A 9,829-nucleotide genomic window follows, 5' to 3' on the forward strand; every position below is an offset into this window, starting at 1 on the left:
GTGAGTATTTGGGGGGAACACTCTTTCTGCCAGTTCTCCAGCATCTTGATCCTTATCTTTTGAGTGCATGAGATGAGTTTCCTCCCTGATGAACGGGTGTGCGCGTGTTTATCAGAAGATGTGAGGATGTGGGCACATGGGGCAGAGGAGGGTGTGATCTCTACACAAAAGCAGTCACAGTGTCTACAGAGAGTTGAAACATCCTGACTGCAGTGTCACAGTGCCAAGAGCTCTTGGAAAGACAGCCAATCAGACACCTTTGCCATGTGTCAGACAGAGACTCAAGAAGTCTCTAGATCAGATCCTACTTTTTATGGGCTGCCAACACTTCAGGACACGTGTTAGCCAACATTAAACCTATCAGGCCACTACTCTGAAAGCTCAGGGGCTGCCAACACCATCTTGTAATAGATAAGCTGTGATTTAGGAAAATGGACCTTTTTTTAATTAAAAAAGTATTTGTAAAAAAAAAAAGTAGCCAGTGATTTTCCATTAACAATACATCACTGCTAAAAATAAATTAAAAAAATTCATTTTATTCCCTCATTTTACTGAAATCTTCCTAACGCCAGTTTTGGTGTGGTGTGAGTCTGCAGTTTGTCTGTGTATAGACTTTACTTTCTCTCTCTCTTCCTGTGTGTGTCCCAGTGGTAATGTGAGTGTGTGCCCTGGCAGTGAGATAAGCACGCTTACTGTAAGTGAATCACTCCCTCATGCACGGGCACGGACACACGGGCACAGCAGTGGGTGAAGACAAAGACAGAAGAGAACAGTGATGTCACACACAATGGAAGCTTTGGAGCCTTAGACTGCAGAAAGAGACAATGACATCACAGAAGAAACTATTGAACATAACATTAATGTGCCTCATTATGGGAAATTAAATTTTCTATACAGTTTCTGTTGAACCTTATGCACCTCATTATGAGGAAATCAGTTTTCAACAATGCAATGGTGTGTATAGTTAATCAAGTATCTATCATTGTTAATTTGTGTGTGTGTGTGTGTGTGTGTGTGTTGTGTGTGTGTGTGTGTGTGTGTGTGTGTGTGTGTGTGTGTGTGTGTGTGTGTGTGTGTGTGTGTGTGTGTGTGTGTGTGTGTGTGTGTGTGTGTGTGTGTGTGTGTGTGTGTGTGTGTGTGTGTGCTAAATTTTGATCTCTCTATTGTAGAAGGCAGAGAAGTTGTTGGATAGAAGATTCTGTAACTGCAGCTGAATGTCCTCTGAAAATAAACACAAGGAAGCACTAAGTGCAACCTCAACATAAGTAAACATACAAGATTGTGAAAAAGCACAAGGGATCTAGATAAGAGGATGAATTGTCTAGAAGTAATACAGAATTAATGTTAAATCTATGATATTTTAGGTTACGGAAGATGGCTTAACAGTAAAGTTTGAAGTTTGACTTCAAAGGGACACAGTGATGGAAAAAATATGAGATTCAAGGAAAAATTATGTCAATGCTTTTGCGTTCTCTCGCAAATGTTTTGCGTTCCCCCGATAAACTTTGCGTTAGCTCGCAAAAATGTTTGCAGAGCTGTCGCTAGCGGGGCGAAAGGTGGTGACGATTCTGAGGGCCTCCTGACGATTTCAACCGAGCGGGCCTCCCCCGGAATGCGATTTTATCTGAGGGAGAACCCAAACCACCCACCCGAGAAATCAATTTCAACAGAGGGGGACAAAACAACAGTATAAGTACAACCTACTGCCTTGATCAGTACAAACACTGTACATATATCTTTATAATATCTCGATAAATGTCTACTTGTTTTGTGTATAATGCTTTGACATGTAAACACACAATAATGGCAATAAAAAACATTACATTGAAATGGATTCATTTGATCTGTGATGTTTTGCTGTCTGTATGGCATCACCTCCTGCTGTTCGGCACTTCAGATCACGCAGTGGCCTCTTGAGACCGACAAAGGGTTTCCAGCGGTTCCCAGGGGCAGCGAGGCCTGAAAGGGCCGATCCACCACCGACTTCATACTGCTGGGTCACACACAAACGTGTGTTAGTCCTTGGTGTAGATTACATTCAAGTGTGTTTGGGATTTGTTGGGATTCCTTGTAGTTCAGCTGACTCTGTGGTATATTTTCACTCTTGTGCTCTAGTACTAAATAATGGAGAACAGATGGGACTGTTAATTCGAAGCAGACATGGCAGCTTTATCGTTTTTTGGGGTTTTTTTGTGCTCTCTGATGAGAAAGCAACTCACAATACTAAACTGCAGGATTGCATGACTTAACAAAATCTAGATTACTACTAATTTAATGTCATCATATTCAAGATCAGTTGTGACTACCAATTTTTCGCAATAAAGACAATAATGAATTATAAAGACAATAAATAATAAACAGAGTAATTCCAATAGGGTCCTCACACCATCGGTGCTCTGGCCCTAACCAGTATTTCCATATAGTAGAAGTAAATTAGGATGAGCTCTAAAGCTCCAAAAACACCATAAAAGTATTATAAATTTGTACCATATGATAGCTATGAACAGACAAAAAATTTAATTGTTAATCATGAGGTCCACTATCCGGATCAGTTCAAATATCGTGAATTTATTCAACATGTCATGTTTGACAATGTTAACAATTGAGTGTCAAATGATGACATGACAAATCATTACATGACAATTCTGATTATGTAGAAATGCAAATGAGCATAATTAAGCTTGCATAGTTTCTGGAATGGACAACATACTCTAACCAGAAAAGAAAGGTCTCAAAAGACCTGGCAACATACCTGCAATAAAATGTATTGGTCACACTTTAGATTAGGGTCCAATTCTCACTATTAACTATGAATTTTGCCTCAGTAAACTCTTAATTACTCCTTATTATTAGCTAGTAAGGTAGTTGTTAAGTTTAGGGACTGGGTAGGATTAAGATATGTAGAATATGGTCATGCAGAATAAGGCATTAATATCTGCTTTATAAGTACTAATAAATCAGCCAATATCCTACTATGCATACTAATAAGCAACTAGTTAACATTGAGAACTGGACCCTAAACTAAAGTGTTAACAATGACTTTATGGGCAATGTGCCATCATTAATGCCTTATAAAACATGGATGGAGTCAATGCATGATCCATGTAAAGGTACCTCCATCTACAGGGTACCTTGTAATTGTTCTGCCGGTAATATCATATTTATCTTCTGCAGTGGAGCGTTCAATCTGTTGGCATATCAGGATGGTGGAGCATGCTGTTATCTGCTATGAGCAACACAAAAAATGCACACATGCACATATGCTCCAATACATGCTGACAGCCACATGATGAGCTTTGGCCAATTTTCTCTGTTCACAATGCAAAAGTGCAGAAAAATGGAATTCTGGGAAGAAAATTTTGAAGGGGAGGGAACAGGGTTTATAATGAGGGTTTGGACTCCGGAGTGCAGAGACATTGGGAGGATTTGGCTCCAAAATTGAATGGCCTTATATGCTAAATAAAAATTATTAGCTAGAATAAAGTTATGAATATAAGTTATAAAGTTAAGTTTTGCAAGAGCAAAAACACAGCTGTTAGAGCATTCAATTCTCAGGGATAATTCATATAATCTTACAAAATTGTGCATTTGTGGCCCACTCTGGCCACCCTGCTGGAGTGTTTAAAAAACTAAAGATGAATTTGTAAAAATACAGTTAGAAGGAGATAAATAAAAAAAATGAAGCAAGAGTGGAAAATAGAAAGCAAGAATTTTTGTCTCGCAGCTGACTTTGACAGCAGACAGCATGTGATATGAGAGGAAAACCAAAGGAGGAGGAGGGCAAAATGATCTCTCTACTGATACAGTGTGTAGTTCGGCTCTCATTGCTTGCAGGTGAAATAATAAAGGCCTCTGTGGAGCTGCCAGAGTGGCTGAGGGGAGACCAAAAGCAGGGAACTTCAGAGTTGGTTTGTTTAGGGGATAAAATGAAGTCCCTACAGCAGGGGAAACGCGGCGTCAGCTTATTCAGTCATATCGGTGTCACGTCTGAACTAGGACAACTGTCTGACACAGATCCTGAAGGGTGTTTATGCGCTTGTGGACATATATTTGTGTGTGTGTGAGTGTGTGTGAGGGACTCAACACTAAAGTATGAAGAACATGTGAGTGGGGAGAAAGCAGCTACATGTCCACCCACACACTAATTCTCTCTCGTGATGAAAGTTCATCGCCTGAAGCAAATCCACAGAAATTGAAAAACTTTCCCATCAATTAGTCTCTCTTTCTTACACATACTTCCCGCTTTGCATTTTCAGTTTCAGTGCTAAATCCAAGTCCCAAGTGCAAAATCACTTCACAAATACAGTGACTGCATTCAATTTTAACCAAGTACTGATTTCAGTTTATTGCGTCAAACATGTGTGCGTTTATTGTTCCTAGTAAAACTAAACTATGTACAAGCTTACAAGCTTATTTTTTTAGGCTAACCGATTGTTAAATGCCCCTGTAAATGCCTATTTTTCTGCACTCTCAAGGCCTGTGAAAATACAAAATGCAGTTGTGTAATGTGAAAATTTCTGTACCAGTAGCTTCTCATCTCACAGTATTTTGTATTTGTTTGGTTGAAAATGACTGCTGGTTCTGATCACAAGAGATAGCATCTACATCTCGCACAAGCCTAAGCTGCAATAGAGACCATGTCTTTGTCTGACTGACTTCACAAATAAAGCAATAAAAACATTCAGTATGAAAGTGGTTGCTGAACATTAACACCATGTACTTCTTCAAGGGACTGCCAAGGACAGAGATTTTCCAGTCCTGTTGAGTTTCCAGTTGGGCAACATGGAAAGACTGAGTGAGACTTACTGCCATTACTACAGACAGAGAGTGTGTGTTCAAATACAGGCCATAGAAGCTGCAGCAGAACCTCATTGAGGCAAATATAGTAAAACAGTAAATAATGAACACTTGTATTTGGGGCCTTAAACAAAATTGAATCCACTTTGCATTGGCTTGCATTTATGCCATCTGTCTTTACCAGACCAAATGTTATGTAACAATACTGTTATTCTGTGGCTCCATTTTCCACCGGACTGCTGCGTCAGAGGAAGTAGTGACTGATAATTTTATTTCTCTGAACAAACAAAAAGATGAATCACTTTGATGAATGCTATAGGTCCTCTCTCTCTCTCTCTCTCTCTCTCTCTCTCTCTTGCTCTTTCCATTTGTCATCACTTTAGTCTCTGTATCCTGTCTCCATCCATTCATACAGATAATCACATCTGTATATAGGAAATAATGCTCTCTGATAAACTGTTAATATTTTATGTCTACAAAGAAAAATAATAATAAAGAGAGATGGGGGTAGACATCCTCAGAGTATAATATCCATCTATAATATCTGTAAAGCTGATTTGATCACTCAAATGAAATCACGTCACAGACACACATCAGGACACATCAGACAATTATAAAATGTCACACGCTTCATTACACATGTCAGAAACATCATCTCAGGTACTTAATCTTTTGTCAGACAGACATTTTCACCGTCTTTCAATAATATTGTATATTCACGCTATTATGTGGATGAATGCAGAGCAGCTGCCAAACTCATTTTAATCCTGGTCCTGAGGCTGACACTTTGTCCTCTTTCTGTTCCTCAGATCTCCAACTATATGTCTAAACACTGGGGTGAGCAGAAAAGCATCTGAGATCTGCTTAAAGGAATTGGGCAACATCTCAGTCATTCAGTGCTGCAGATCTATATCACATAGCCTACATTTATGAGTACCGTAATTACTTCCTTCTTCATATGTTGGACCATTAACACAACTACAAATTTGTTTCTTCCATCTAGAAGAGGACCACTATGTGCAGCACATCAGATAAAAGTGTGTTTGTTTCAAAAGAGTACATGAGTATAATAGATTGTTGTCCCAATAGGGGTAGTAAAATCACCTACATTTTGCATGAGCAGCCAATGGTCCCCCTGAAATGTAAATGACTTAAAAAAATGTACTAAATACTGTCTTAACGGAATAACAATAATAAAAAACAAAAACAAATAAAAAACATTTCTGTGATGGTTAGACTCAGGGGTATGCAATAACAACTATCATACTGTAAAATCAACGGGAAGGCCCCACTATATGACAGAAAACAAATGCGTGTGTTTACAGAGAGAAGGATCAGAGTGTAATATTTCCCTGTGGTGCTCTCTGTTTGTCAGAAATCCAATTCTCTCAATCACAGAGAATCTTCAAGGACTTGTAAGAAATCAGAATTCATAGGCCATCCTAAAAGGTTAAAATGTTCCATGTTCCTCTGCAGCAGTTACTCCAGATGAGTGATACTCCATCTTTCACGGTCACTCTATAGTAACAAAGTTATAAAAAGGTCACAATATAAGGCCATTGGCATTCATACAGAACTTGTATACATATATATACACAAATAGATTTATAAACCTATAGGTAAATAATAGGTTCCTTAGCCATCACCACTTTATATATACATATATATATATTGTGGCGGACTACCATTGTTCCAACATCAGTCGCCCCTGGCAACACATACAGAGCAGCTGACCAGCAATCGACACACACACGTGACGGCCATCGACCAACTCGTCACTGGGCCCATATAAACACCAGTGACGAAAGACCATGCGTTTCTGATCTTCCAGACATTCACTAACGGTCGTTTTCTCTTACAGAGAGGGATTAATGAGAAGGAACCTGGAAGCCTTGACAGAACTCTCTGCTGGTCAAGCTAACTCCCTGCTGTCTGGCTGAAGTTTGCAGTCTTCTGTCCACTTTCTCCAGCACTCTCAGAAGCACGAGAGCACCAATACTCTTTCAATCCTCACTATTACACATGAAATAAAACGCACCCTCCGGGTTTAACAACTCATGATGTTGCACTCGCATCTGGCATATTTTTCAGTGGATCGTGCATGACACTCAGAGGTGGACAGTAACAAAGTACATTTTTAATTGAGTACTGTTCTTAAGAACAGTTTTTTTATTATCTATACTTTACATGAGTATTATTTTTTTCTCAAAACTTTTTACTTTAACTTCATTACATTTGAAATACAAATATCGTACTTTTTAATTCCACTACATTTCTGTCAAGGTCCTTGAGTAGTAAGTCAGTCAGGGGATGATTTTAGTTGCAGGGGTTGCATTTTGGTTGGAATTGAAAGTCGGTTTGACGTCAACAACTTACGTCGGACAGACATTGGATTTTGGTTGGAAATGAAAGTCTGGTTGACGTCAATCTGACGTCGGGTTCTGACATCAAACCGATTTTCATTTTTAATGTTGGGTTTGGTCTTCTAAATGAGAATTTTGTCATTGTTTTGTAGCACACTCATAGATCATAGTAAGGCTAACATATTCATACTAAAAGCCAAAATAGGGCACTATTTGAGGGAACCATTGTGGACATTATTGAGTGCACTTATTCAATCCCACTACTGGAACTTTGTTCAAGAAATAAATTTGATATTAATATGAGGGTAGGTATGCATATATTCAGAGGCATAAGGTACTGTAAGTATTACATACAACAATGCAACAATAATAAAACAATGCATTGACATTTACTTTTGATACTTAAGTACTTTTAAAAACGAATACTTCTGTACTTTTTCTTAAGTAAAAATCAGTCCTTACAACTTTTACTTGTAACAGAGTAATATTTGACCAGTATATCTGTATTTTCATTCAAGTAAGGAAGTTGTGTACTTTGTCCACCTCTGATGACACTGCATGCACTCCAAAACTTCTTTTAAAAAAACACAAAAAAAACCCACCTTTCACCTTGCAGGGTTTCTTCACCCCACTGCCCTGCAACTCACATTTTAAATGCAAAACAAAAAGAAAGGCCTATAAGAACTGCTCTAGATCCGCTGATCCAGGGCCAACATTCTGCATTCCTCCACCTGTGAGACTGAATAGGTGAACAATTCCGTATTTGCTATTTATTGCATTGCATTGCATGCACAAGCAGAAGACAAAAACCGGTTCTAAATTCCAATGTGCTCAATGAGTGCCAAAGACATTAGCTGTCACAAAGCATGCCAATAAAAATGGAAGGGGGTGGACACTTTTGGAAAACACTAGTGCATGAAAAAAACAAGTGTGCATGAAAGGACTTCTCCATCAAATCCTGTCAGAGCAACAGGGCACATAGTCATAAATCATTTACAGACCAGGTTTTCTTTTATAGTCCACTACTGTCTGACTCTTCATATAGAGACATAATTCAAAATAATACAATTTGGAAGCAGGGAGCAAAAGGAAAACATGAGGAGATGGTTCTGGCTGCTTATAAGAGAGCGACTTGGCAGAGCTGCATTCACCACAGCCAAGCTGAAAAGAAATCAGCACATGCTTCTCTGTCGACTAGATTTCTGTTTCTTTTGTGTCTCATTTCTGCTTTCTCATATCCATACATGGCCGCAAATGTTTGCTCTGCGTGTTTGGAGGAAAGCAAAAGTAAAGGTGACAATTGTATACTCCGACACCTCATCGTTCTTCATCTGCTATTGTTTTCAGTTCCACAAACACAATATATATTGCACACACAGTTGCACTCATTCCTGAGGCAATGAGAAACATGATTGTAAAACACACTCCTGTTTGTTACTCCACTGTCCTGATCGAAGTTGAACAGCATTTCACGCAAACATGCGTCTGATTAGACCATCATCTGGTCTCTGAGACACTCTGAACCCATTCAAAACCTCTCACTAACACATTCACACTCATCCTGATTCTAATCCTTCAGAATAGCATCTCTTCTTCCCTTGAGAGAAAGTCTCTATAGCAACTCCTCAACCATCCTCTCGCTCCATGTCTTGAGGGACAAGATGACAAGAAAGGGTGTTGCACTGCAATTTTTCATTTACAAAACACACAGACGCTTCAAAATGTCCTTTCACAAGGATATGCAACCCCACAAACTGATGTTTTTTAAGACAATTGAGAAATATGGTAATTCAAATGTCTCTTTAATTTTCAGTTTGAACTTTAACATTAAAATGCAGCAAAATTATACTTTTACAAATGTATTTGTCACATCGTCTTAATACAACATACTTTCATCCAAGCTGATGTTGATCAAATAAAAATATATTAAAATACAGTACTGTTCAAAAGTTTGAGGTTGGCAAGATTTAAAAAATATATTAATACATACTTTTACATAAGATTTCTAGTTAAAATAAATGCTGTTCTTTAAACTTTCTATTAGTAAAAAAAATACTGAAAAAAAAAATCAGTTTCCACAAAAATATATTAAGCAGCACAAATGTTTTCAACATTGATAATGATTATGTTTTTTCAGCACCAAATCAACATGTGACCATCACAGGAATAATTTACATTTTAAAACATATTCGCATTGAAAACTATAACATTCCACAATATTACTGTATATTTCAGTGAATAAATACAACTTTGGTGAGCGTACGAGACATTCATACACAAATCATAATGACCCAAAACTTTTGAACAGCATTGCATATTATTTTTCAATTATCAACATATCAATTTAAGTAAAAGGCTGAATTGAAAATAAAAATATGCAGGAACTGTCTTTTTTGCTTTAATAATAGAAAGCTGAGATGGACTCCATAAGTTTTAAAATATAAATTAACACAAAATCTTGATGTTAGAAAAAGCATTCAACTCCATTTTATATCTTGATTATCCAGTTAAATTTTTTTTGACAGACACCTTCCTTTCCAAGCGACCAACAAGAAAGTGCATGTAACAGCATTTTATATCTCAGCAGGTAATAAATGACACAAATCTGAGACAAAAGCAAGAAGTGTGAATAAGATTTAGTGTAGTTAGGTATGAAAATTCGGTGTTTA

This window comes from Leuciscus leuciscus (genome assembly GCF_965113295.1).
Source record: "Leuciscus leuciscus genome assembly, chromosome: 17".
Lineage (NCBI taxonomy): Eukaryota > Metazoa > Chordata > Actinopteri > Cypriniformes > Leuciscidae > Leuciscus > Leuciscus leuciscus.